General features: G+C 38.8%; 1 pseudogene; it reads right to left on the bottom strand.

Annotated features, from left to right (window-relative positions):
- Positions 1–216: 216 nt before the first annotated feature.
- LOC141445084 (facilitated trehalose transporter Tret1-like) lies at positions 217–10261 on the bottom strand (annotated as a pseudogene).
- Between the last annotated feature and the right edge of the window lie 588 nt (positions 10262–10849).

The following is a 10849-nucleotide window of genomic DNA, read 5'->3' as shown; positions in this document are numbered from 1 at the left end:
AGTTAATCTTGTAAAATCTGTATTAAACTTAGGAAGCAATTCAATACGTGGACAGCGTAACTCTGACTTCTCACGACTGACTTTTCTTCTTTTTTAAATCAAAACAACCAATGTTGCAAATAAATCATTTAAATAAAACCTCCTTTCCCACATATATATATATATAATATATATATATATAATATATATATATATATATATATATATACATATATATATCTGTAGGGTTATGTAGTGTCAAATTCTATGAAACTATCATCCCTGAACCAGGCTGAACGATTTTTTTAAATCCTAGACCGTGCCAGCGGCCCTAAGTCTAAGTATTAACTCAACATCTCCTGTATCTCCAACAAACTCTTCCCTTTCGTCTCAGGTACAAACACAGCTGTGAAGAAGAACGCCAGAGCGCATGCGCCAGCGAAGGTCCAGAACAGCCAATGGCCGCCAACGACATTGATCATGTAGCCGAAGAGTGTGGCGATGACGAAGCCGACCAGCCAAGCTGCAGTCACCGTGAAGGCTGACCCAGGACCGCGAATGTTCGACCGGAACATCTCACCGGTCAAAGTTGCTGGTATAATACCAAAACCTGGAAGAGACATAATTCAAAGTCAAAATATACTGAGCGACACAAAATTTGGCTCACTCTCCATACTAAATTACATAAGTATACTAAAGTTTTGCATGGTGCTTTAACTCTTAATCTAGATATATAAAATGTTTCCCTTGAGCCATTGTAGTTTAGTTTTTAATTAAGTTTAATTATTTATATTATACAAATTTATATAAGTCTTTTCTGAGCACGCAACCATAATCATACTAGTTAATTGGTGGAAACTGTTTTGGCTTTTGTGTTATCGAAATTTAAATATTTATGTGTATTATTTTTATGCTGTTTGTTTCCCTTTATCAATAAATAAAAAATAAAAAAAAATACTGCATACATTTGAGGGCCAGATTTTTTGCCGTTCAGTATCTAATATTAAATTTATGGATGTCAAAAAAACTCTACCACCGGTTCAGAAAAACCTCTGTTGAGAAGAATCCGGCAAGGGAGGTATATCTTTTTAAACAGATTTACAATGTTATTTAGTTATATGCATCACAAGTCCATATTTAACACACTACATTTTAGTAGATTCGCTAAAGTGAGATGGGGGGCCAACAAATATCCCTGTCCGTGATTATAAACATTAATTTTATAATACGACTCAGATATAATTGAACTTAATAAACAAAAATAAATACATGAACATAGAACTTTTTGAAGTCGGTTAAAAATAAAATCTAAAATGAATTAAGGAACAGATGAGACTTTAACAAGCATAGCCAGAGAACTTACAAAGTGATTTGATAAGTTGATGATAGAGTCTGGCCAATATACAGTCATAACTCGTCTCTCGAACAATTGAATGTACTTAAAGCAAACCTTATTTTGGCAACCCTAAAAAACACTGACTTAAGAAGAAGTCTGCGAAGAGTGGAATGAAATAAAGTGGAAAAACAAGATGATACTCACCAAGATCATAAAACAGGAAAAACACGATTAAAGTGGCCAGTGGCATCCACCCAATACTATTTATTGACGGATCTCCAATGTAATCTAAATAGAAGTATATTCCTAACACCATCTGAAACAAAACAAAGCAACAGAAGAATTATTTTATGTTACATGCTTTTAAATAAGGAAAACATTTATTCGTGATAACTGATAAAACAAAAATCGAAAAATGCAATTATCAACAAATGGTCCCAGTTCCACATAATGCCCGCTTTTCGAACAGGCGGTGGTTATTTCTTGAGACCGCGTCTCATGCAGCTCTCTGTCTTTACCAAATATAATAATAATAAAGAAGTTAACTGTGTTGGTAATTAATTATGTTGATACTGTAACTAGTGTACTAATTAAGAAAAGTTCTTACTTAGCGACTTTTTGTAGCGATGCAGTAGCGATGCTGTCGCGCGTTCGCATAGATACAGTCGCGATGCGGTCGCTAGCTGTGTACCCTCGCCCACATAACCACGATTCAGTCGCGATGCAAACGCGCTACTGTCGCGCTTCACCCTCCCTCCGTTCTCACACTTAGATGTAATAGTGCTCCCCAGATAGCGGAACTTATCTACTTATCTACGAAATCACGGCGGTCAGCTCCTTCGGTTCAAAGATGTGCAGATGCGACATATGAAAAGGTGTCGCATCGAGCCATCGCGATGGGAAGATTTGGCAGCACAGCGGCTTGAGTGGCGCAGGACAGTGCAGAGGCAAGTTCGCGAGTTTGAGGAGCAGCGTAAAGCCGACCTCGATACTAAACGCGACGAGCGTAAGTCTCGGCCACCTGCTGCCATTTATTATAACTACGTGGACGGTGTGCTTACGTGCCGACAATGCGGACGTACGTTCACAGCTAAGATAGGCTATGTAAGCCATCTTAGAGCGCATGAGCGCCAAATAACTAACTAGGAGTCGAGGTGGTCGCCATGGCCGAAATCGGTCGGATCGTCATCACCAACCCTCCGTTCTCTCCACGATGTCGTCCGAAACCGTCGCGCGTTTGCATCGATACAGTCGCGATGCTGTAGCGCGTTAGTAGCGCGTTGGCATCGCTTCTGTAGCGCGTTGCCAATGCGACTAACGCATTGTCGAGCATTTACAAAACGCGCGACAGCATCGCTACAAAAAGTCGCCGTGGGCGAGGGCCCTTAGCAGACATGGCGCGTATATACGGCTAAAAGATGCGGATATAATGTTTCGACCAGCGCATTCAAAATTGATTTAGTTTGAAATAAAGTCAGTATTAAAATAACTGACAGTTAAAAAAAGTAAAATGAAAGACGTAATTCAAAGAAACACACGGGAACAAACATAAGAAAACTAGCTTATATAGATTAACTTACAAGACTAATAGAGCAGAGACCCGTAGACACCATTAATAAAGTCTTCCTTCCAGACCAATCCACGAAAAGTGGTGTAATACAGCTCGATCCCAATTGTGTAACTCCTATTACTATAGTTGCTATATGAGGCGAGATCGAAGACCCCGCAAATCAAATATAGTCGTAGCATAGAACGTAATAACAACTACACCGCTCATTTGTTGCAGAATACCCAAAGTCAGAGTTATTATCAATGCCCTTCTGTTTGGTTTAACAGTAAATATCTCCTTCCATTCTTTGGAGTTGCTCTTTTTCTGTTCGTTTACTTTTGTCGCTAATACGTTTTCTGTTTCATCAGCTCGTCCTAGTTTTACGAGGGTACGTCTTGCTTCATCTTCGTTACCTAAATTAAATAAATGGTTGCCTTTTCAAAAACTTTAATTTAACTTAATTTCCATGCTAAACGACACGGTTTAAAACAATTTTTTACCACTTGATTTCTCTGTGTAAAGAGAATGAGGATAACACAGTAGCAATAACCTAAATAAACCTTTTTTATTTTAACTGGATGGCAACGAGCAAGTGGGTCTCCTGATGATAAGAGATCACCACCACCCATAGACAGCTGCAACACCAGGGGGATTGCAGATGCGTTGCCAACCTAGAGGCCTAAGATGGGGTACCTCAAGTGCCAGTAATTTCACCGACTGTCTTACTCTCCACGCCGAAACACAACAGTGCAAGCACTGCTGCTTCACGAAAGGATTAGCGAGCAAGATGGTGGTAGCAATCCGGGCGGACCTTGCACAAGGTCCTACCACCTGGACCTATTACCTAACTAGAAAGATAAGCCTGTGATAAATAAATAATTACTGTTAATATTTAACTATGAAAATGATTCAGAAAGAATGAAATTCCAAATGTCTGGAACGTACCTCTCATAACTTGGAACACAGGTGACTCTGGGATGAACAGGACAGATGATATATATACAATAGTCAGCCCCAGTCCAAGCCATCCGGTACCAGCGTAGGAGACGTAGGGACCCACGGAGTAAATAACAAGAGTACCTAATGTTCCGGAGATTCCCGTGACCGTCAGGAGGATTCCACGAATATTTGTTGATCTGAAATGAGAAATACCATTTGTAAATACACTTTTGGCTAAAAATCACCTTACTACTAGTCGGACTCTTACCGTATAGTCGCTCAAAGCATGCCAAATATTTACTAGCAAGAAGTTACTGACTTTGCAGTGAAGGAAAACATCGTGAAGAAACCTGCACAAACCTGCGAAGCAATTCAATGGTGCGTGTGAAGTTCCAAATCCGCACTGGGCCCGCGTGGGAACTATGGCCCAAGCCCTCTTGTTCTGAGAGGAGGCCTGTGCCCAGCAGTGGGACGTATAGGCTGGGATATATATAACAGCTCTATATCAAGATTCTGTCCGTAGTTCACGTGTCAGTACAAAGTATGCCGGGAGATCAACGGCTAGTTTAATTTTTTCATTTTTGAAAAATAGGTAGAAAGAAAAAAAAAATTTGGCAACAAAAAAAAGGAATGTTTCGCTCCTGGCAAAAGGGACCAATACAACCAACAAGGGGGGGGGTGGTAGTGAGATCCGCGTGCTGATTGAAACTACACTAACACTACGAGTACTAGTAAACTACTGGTGGCAGGCAAGTAGTGGCTTCACTGACCGCCAATAACTGTCATGCTGACTTACCAGCACCTGGCTGCTATGTATTTAGGTATAATTATGTACAAGCTTAATATCCTTATCTAACTGCGCAACGGGCAGACTGGGTGATAAACAAAAAATCTTCGCACGTGCGGTCTTGGTCTAGTCATCATTAATAAAATTGTGATAGGTCCTTACACATGGAAAATCTTTCATTACACTTTGATTATAACGTACTTACGCCGAAGATTATTATTGATTAATGATCTATCAGTGAATCATGCCGCTCTTATGTTAAACTATATAAGTTGATCAAGGATTTCCGACCACGCGATATATTGCTAGATTGGAGAAATGATCGGTTAGTTCAAGTACCTTGATAAAGACGATGCATAAAATCGAAGATTACTTATACGATTAAATATTTAATACTACGACACTTCAAAATTTCGATTACTCTTTTGACGAAAATCACGTGATTATATTCATACCTACTAGTCGTAAAATACATTCCGATAACTACAAATAGATAAATATCTAATCTCTAATAACGCTATCTGTTTTATATTATGTTTTAAAGTCGTCAGGTTTAGTTTTATCACTTAGTTCAGTCTATATAAATATAGTCTCTTCAAGAATTCTTTGAAAAATATCTACACTTAATGGTTCGATGTTTAAAGAGTATTTGAAAGTGACGTGGTATTTAAAGCTATATCATCATTTACGTAAGCAGTTACGTTATTGGGATTTTTCCCGACATTTATTCAAACGGCAATAAATTACTTAATATTTTCAGTCAGTAAATGCAAACGGATAATAATAAATAAATGATACAATAAAATCGTTAAAGATAATCTTATCCTTTGGACTATAATCATTATCAAATTTTTTAAGGCATTAAGTCCGTCATTTGTGGACTTCGTTCTTTTAAAGTGTAATAAAATAAACCATAGCCAAAGTAACTTTGCCATATAACAACATAGGTAGAGCTTATGTATGTTCTTGATATTGCATTCCGTGCTTGAGTGGATTTCCTTCAAATCATGCAATATGATAAATTTTAACGAAAAATCGTTAAAAAAAGGGTGGACGAATTTCTAGTGCCTTGAAAAAGAAAGTGACCGAAAAGAATTTTATGCAACAGTTGTATAAATGGGTCAAAGGCGAGTGGCGGGGCTTACAATGTGAGCGTAGTAAACTAATAACTAGCGCTAATACATATAGAATATTTGTTAATCCTCACGCAATTTCTCCAATGTAGACTAGATTCCCAACAGCGATGATGCCAATGCCGAAACCCTTCAGTATCCTGCTGGAGAACAGCATTGCCAAGTTTCTGGTGAATATGATGATGATGAAGGAGAGAGCGGTGATGGCGCCGCCGATGATGAGGCAAGGCTTCCGGCCGATGATGTTTGAGAGGAAACCGGTTACATGGGGTCCTGAGAACAATAAATTATAAGAAAAAAAATTGACTGGTTTTCTAAGGTACTATGTATTTTATTCTCGGTATTGGACATAAAGCTAATAAAATAAAATAACAGATTACATTGAAATTTAAATGTAGGTACAAAAGTAAACATCCAATAATACGAAAGTAGAATTTTGATGTCGTCACAGAAATGCGAGAATGTGTTTGTTCGTTCGATACGCTTTCATGCTTTCAAGTATTCAAATAATCGTGATGAAAATAATATGGACGTATTTTGAGACAGGATAGTTTTGTCCCGAAAAATTGTACAGTTCCTCGAGCGTGCGATATAAACGAAATCTTCGCAGACGATGGCGTTGGGAAACAGCTAGCTTATAATATAATTATTAGTAGGATTATCATAATGATACCTTTTTAACAAACGAGCAAGTGGTCTCCTGAGGTATCACCACCACCCATAAACATCTGCAATACCAGGGGATTGCAGATGCGTTGCCAACCTAGAGGCCTAAGATGGGATACCTCAAGTGCCAGTAATTTCACCGGCTGTCTTACTCTCCACGCCGAAACACAACAGTGCAAGCACTGCTGCTTCACTGCAGGATTAGCGAGCAAGATGGTGGTAGCAACACAACACAAGCACAAGGTCCTACCACCTGCAAAAATAATAATATTATTATGCTGCTAATATTATTATGGGCTTAGCATGCACTACAATTATATTATGCCATCTCTTTCTCAAGCGATATTCTGAAGAGGGACAGAGCGATATCCACTTGCGTTGAATCGTAATAGTCAGACTAGTCTTTTATTTTCCGACCAGATGGCCTAGTGGTTAGAGAACCTGACTACGAAGCTCGAGATTTCGATTCCCGGCCGGGGCAGATATTTGTATAAAAAATACGAATGCTTGTTCTCGGGTTTTGGGTGTTTAATATGTATTTAAGTATGCTATATATGCTATATGCTAATTATATTTATCCGTTGCTTCGTACCCATAACACAAGCTTTGCTAAGCTTACTTTGGGACTAGGTCAATTGGTGTGAATTGTCCCGTGATATTTATTTATTTTTTTATTTGCGCGTATAAGCTCATTTTTGGAAGAGCGCGTACAGGTGCGGTTTGGTTTTTTCGAGCTTTAAATACACAGGAATACTAATAAACGGTCGGTTTAACCTTGGTTTGACCAGTCCTGGATTAGTCATAGGCGTAAGGCGCAGTTAGGGGCGGCAGATTTCAGAGGACGAAAAATTATTATTGTACAAAGGTACTTGGGGCACATGCAAAAAATTACCGTATACCGTGAACTGCTTCAACTTTGCCCTCTGGCCCCAACATTGCCTGATTCAATTTGGAGTCGATAACTAGCACCCTTCTAGGTTTTTAACTTTATCCCCCATAAAATAATTCCCGTTAGATAAAATTTAAAACCCTATAAGAGTGCTAAGTTATCGACTAAATCGAATCAGGCAATGTTGGGGCTAGAAGGCAAAGTTGAAGCAGTTTACGGTACCCGCAAAAAAAAACGCTAGTCTGCAACCGCCCTAAGATGGTTTAGAAAATAGGCAATCGAAATGGACAGCTTAACTTCCTCGTGGGAATGTTAAACTGATAAGAGGAAATGGGACGACATTATACTGAGTAGTGTAAGTTATTAACAGATTGCAGCAAATACCCTACAAGTTGGCCAGTGAGTTGTGAAGTTTTCTAGATAACAAAAAAATGTTGTACTTACTATTTACTTCGTCAGTAAGATTATTAAAAAATATTGGACACACAGATATAGATTACACTAGATAACGCAAACACCTCAATCTGTATGAAAACCAACCGTGTCACTTTTTATATCTACTGTGACGTCTCAAGAGCGAATTAGCGATGTGAATTCCCCGATGTCCGCGCAAAATCGATTCAAATGCGCCGCCCGCCCGCGCCGTGGGGCTCGAGTCAGTCACTAGTCATGATTAGTCAGTTAGCGGTCAGTCTTTGTATGGGGCCAACCCCGACGTTTGGTCGGGGTTCGGACACGCGAAGTAGATGCATTTGCGTAATCTAGTGTAATCTATATCTGTGATTGGACAAGATTTTTTTACTTTGTCAACCAAACAAAAATGATTATGATGAAGCGCATCAAATTTCGAGAGTGGTCGACCAGAGATGCCGTTTGGGCAAAATATTTTTCGCAAATGCTTCGTTTGGCAAATGTTTCATTTCCCAATTATCAAATTTCTCCGAAACCATATTATTTTCGGAACTTTCATAAAACAAACCTAACCTAACCTACTGTGCTCTATAAAACCATAAAAAATATTCTGCGATTTTTTTTTGATTCGAAACATTTGGGATTTTTATTGTGCGAAATGGCAGTATACGCGCTGCTGTGCTAAAAAGTTTACGCTCAATTTTTTGTTTAATTGTCAATAGAAAACATACGTGTCCAATCTTAGATATGTCCAATATATCAGTGACATCAGTGACATAACTCATTTTACGTTTCCATTACTTCTAGAATGTTCTATAGAAACAATCAATACAGTCTTTAAAGTCACACCTATAATAGTCCCGATGTACAAGCAGAGACCCAGCCCAGGATGCACCAGCCTCCGAGATGACGCTGGAGAGAGGGCTCTGTTCAGGATCCTGCAGCTTCGGGATGATCGGTGCTGTCCACCCCATCCCGTAGCCTACCAGCATTTGGCCTATGTATACTGGAAAACAATGTACTTATTTATCTATTTATGTATGTATGTCTAGGCCATGTCATGTCCGTTTTAGAATAAGACCCGTCTCTTCCCGTGGATTCCTAAAAAGCGTGTAAGGGACTTAATATGTTGAGCAGCAGCGCTTTCCACTGCCTACTATCCATACTCCATTATGTACTAATATTTATAAATGCGAAAGTGTGTGTGTTTGTATGTTTGTATATTTGTCCGTCTTCACGTCGAAACGGAGCGACGGATCGACGTGATTTTTGGCATAAAGATAGTTTATGGGTCAGGGAGTGACATAGGCTACTTTTTATCCAGGAAAATGCACAGTTCCCGAGGGAACAGCGCGTGATAACCGGATTCCACGCGGGCGAAGCCGCGGGCAAAAGCTAGTAAATAAATAAATCGAATCCCCCCTCCGTGAAATACTTGTTATACTGGGTGTGGCCTGTAATGTGAGCAAATAATTAAATCAAAGATCACACTCCTCAAACTGAACAACATTAGTTCAGTGACTTTTAAAAATAATTAGTTTATTTTTTTTTTATTACACTTTTAAGTTTATTCGAAGAACCTATGTAAAGCAAAATGTTTGATGTTTGTAGCGTGACAGGCGACGTCTGTTGCATATTAGGTTGGCGTACTCGTTCCACGTGGGGAACATTATGTTGATTTTCAAAAGCACAAGTTCCTACAAAATACTACCCGAATCACCAAGGTGTGCATACTTACAATAGGTATTTGAAAGAATTCTCTCGTTTTTCCCACGATTCTCTCATCAGATCCTGATTTAGTGATAGTGAAATCTATTTGTAACTAACAGTTTTGAGGTAACGAACAGTGTAAAAAAACATACTCCTGCTTTTTTGAAGTCGATTAAAAATGGTTCCTTTTACCCCATCCCCCTTTTTTAACCTGCGCGTGTCTAGTTTTTTCATGTACCTAATTAAAATACCTACTGGCAATTTTAAAATGTCAAATTTGTAATGAGTGGTAGCATGGTGTACGGTTGTGTTACTCTGAAGATGAGCTCTGGTTGAGTTCGAAACGCGTCAGTGTAGTGGGGTGGTGGTGATAGATGGGTGTGTGATTTGCGTGTGTTATTACAATGTGGAGATGTAGGAACTGCATGAACACGCATATCTTGCATAAACTTATCATAAGGTCGCGGGTGAGCAAAGAAATTATTTTAGTTCATTGACAAAAAAAAACTTTTCTAATACATAATATGTTACTTAGATATATTCGCTGTGAGATATTTAAGCGTTGGGCTAAGGGACATCCGCCATATCGTTCAAAACTCGCCGTTTAACGATTTGCCTAGTGACGTTAAACAAACTATTAAGAGTTTCAATAAAGCGAAGGCAGTTTGATAGATAGATACGGATATGGACCTCCGTAAAGTAACGCCTGTGCCAATTGTTCCTAAAATACTTACTAATCCCGGCAATAACAATCTGCCTCCTCAAATACAGCTCCATATTATCGTATTATTTTATTCCTAATAAAATCACACGCAACCCATCACTTTCACAGAGATATGTTATCAATATAAACACACAAAGTATACTGCACCCAATTATGATTTCCTTAACAAATAGGTGTCATTATCATAGAATCTATAGCGTACTGATTATTACATATTGCTCTAATTTTTTGATGTAGAATCTATGTCGCTGGCTCGCCGGATATGTCCATTAGGTTTAGCGATTTGATTAGTAACGACAATACCATTACGATAACGTGGAAATTCATGTTGATTTCAACAAGGTTAAAAAATAAAAAAAGAGATGATGATTTAAAATGAGTGAGTCTTACGGTAGTTTCATGTTCAAGGTACAGAATAGTAAGTACAGATTTATTGAATAATTATTCTCCGTTATATCTCGAAGTATTTTATCGGATAAGTTCGTTTTTATCTTGCTATCTCAATCAGCTTCGGTAAATTTCAGAAAGCTAGTTGAGAAAACAAGATAAATACAAACTTTTCAGTAGAGGTGAGACGTATTTACTGGAATAGGTTTTGGCTTGGACGCGTGAGTACGCGTTCCCGCCCGCGATTCTTTTAGCGTACGAGTATTTAGGAGTACGGCGGCTGACAACGTTCCGCCAACTTGAAAACAAGCATGATGCGTGCGCTCACTGCGCTCGTCG

The sequence above is a fragment of the Choristoneura fumiferana genome, unplaced genomic scaffold, assembly GCF_025370935.1.
Source record: "Choristoneura fumiferana unplaced genomic scaffold, NRCan_CFum_1 Sck3bRy_345;HRSCAF=580_pilon, whole genome shotgun sequence".
In the NCBI taxonomy this organism is placed as follows: Eukaryota; Metazoa; Arthropoda; class Insecta; order Lepidoptera; family Tortricidae; genus Choristoneura; species Choristoneura fumiferana.
The sequence above is the reverse complement of the archived record's forward strand: the minus strand, read 5'-3'. Positions and strand labels throughout refer to the sequence as shown.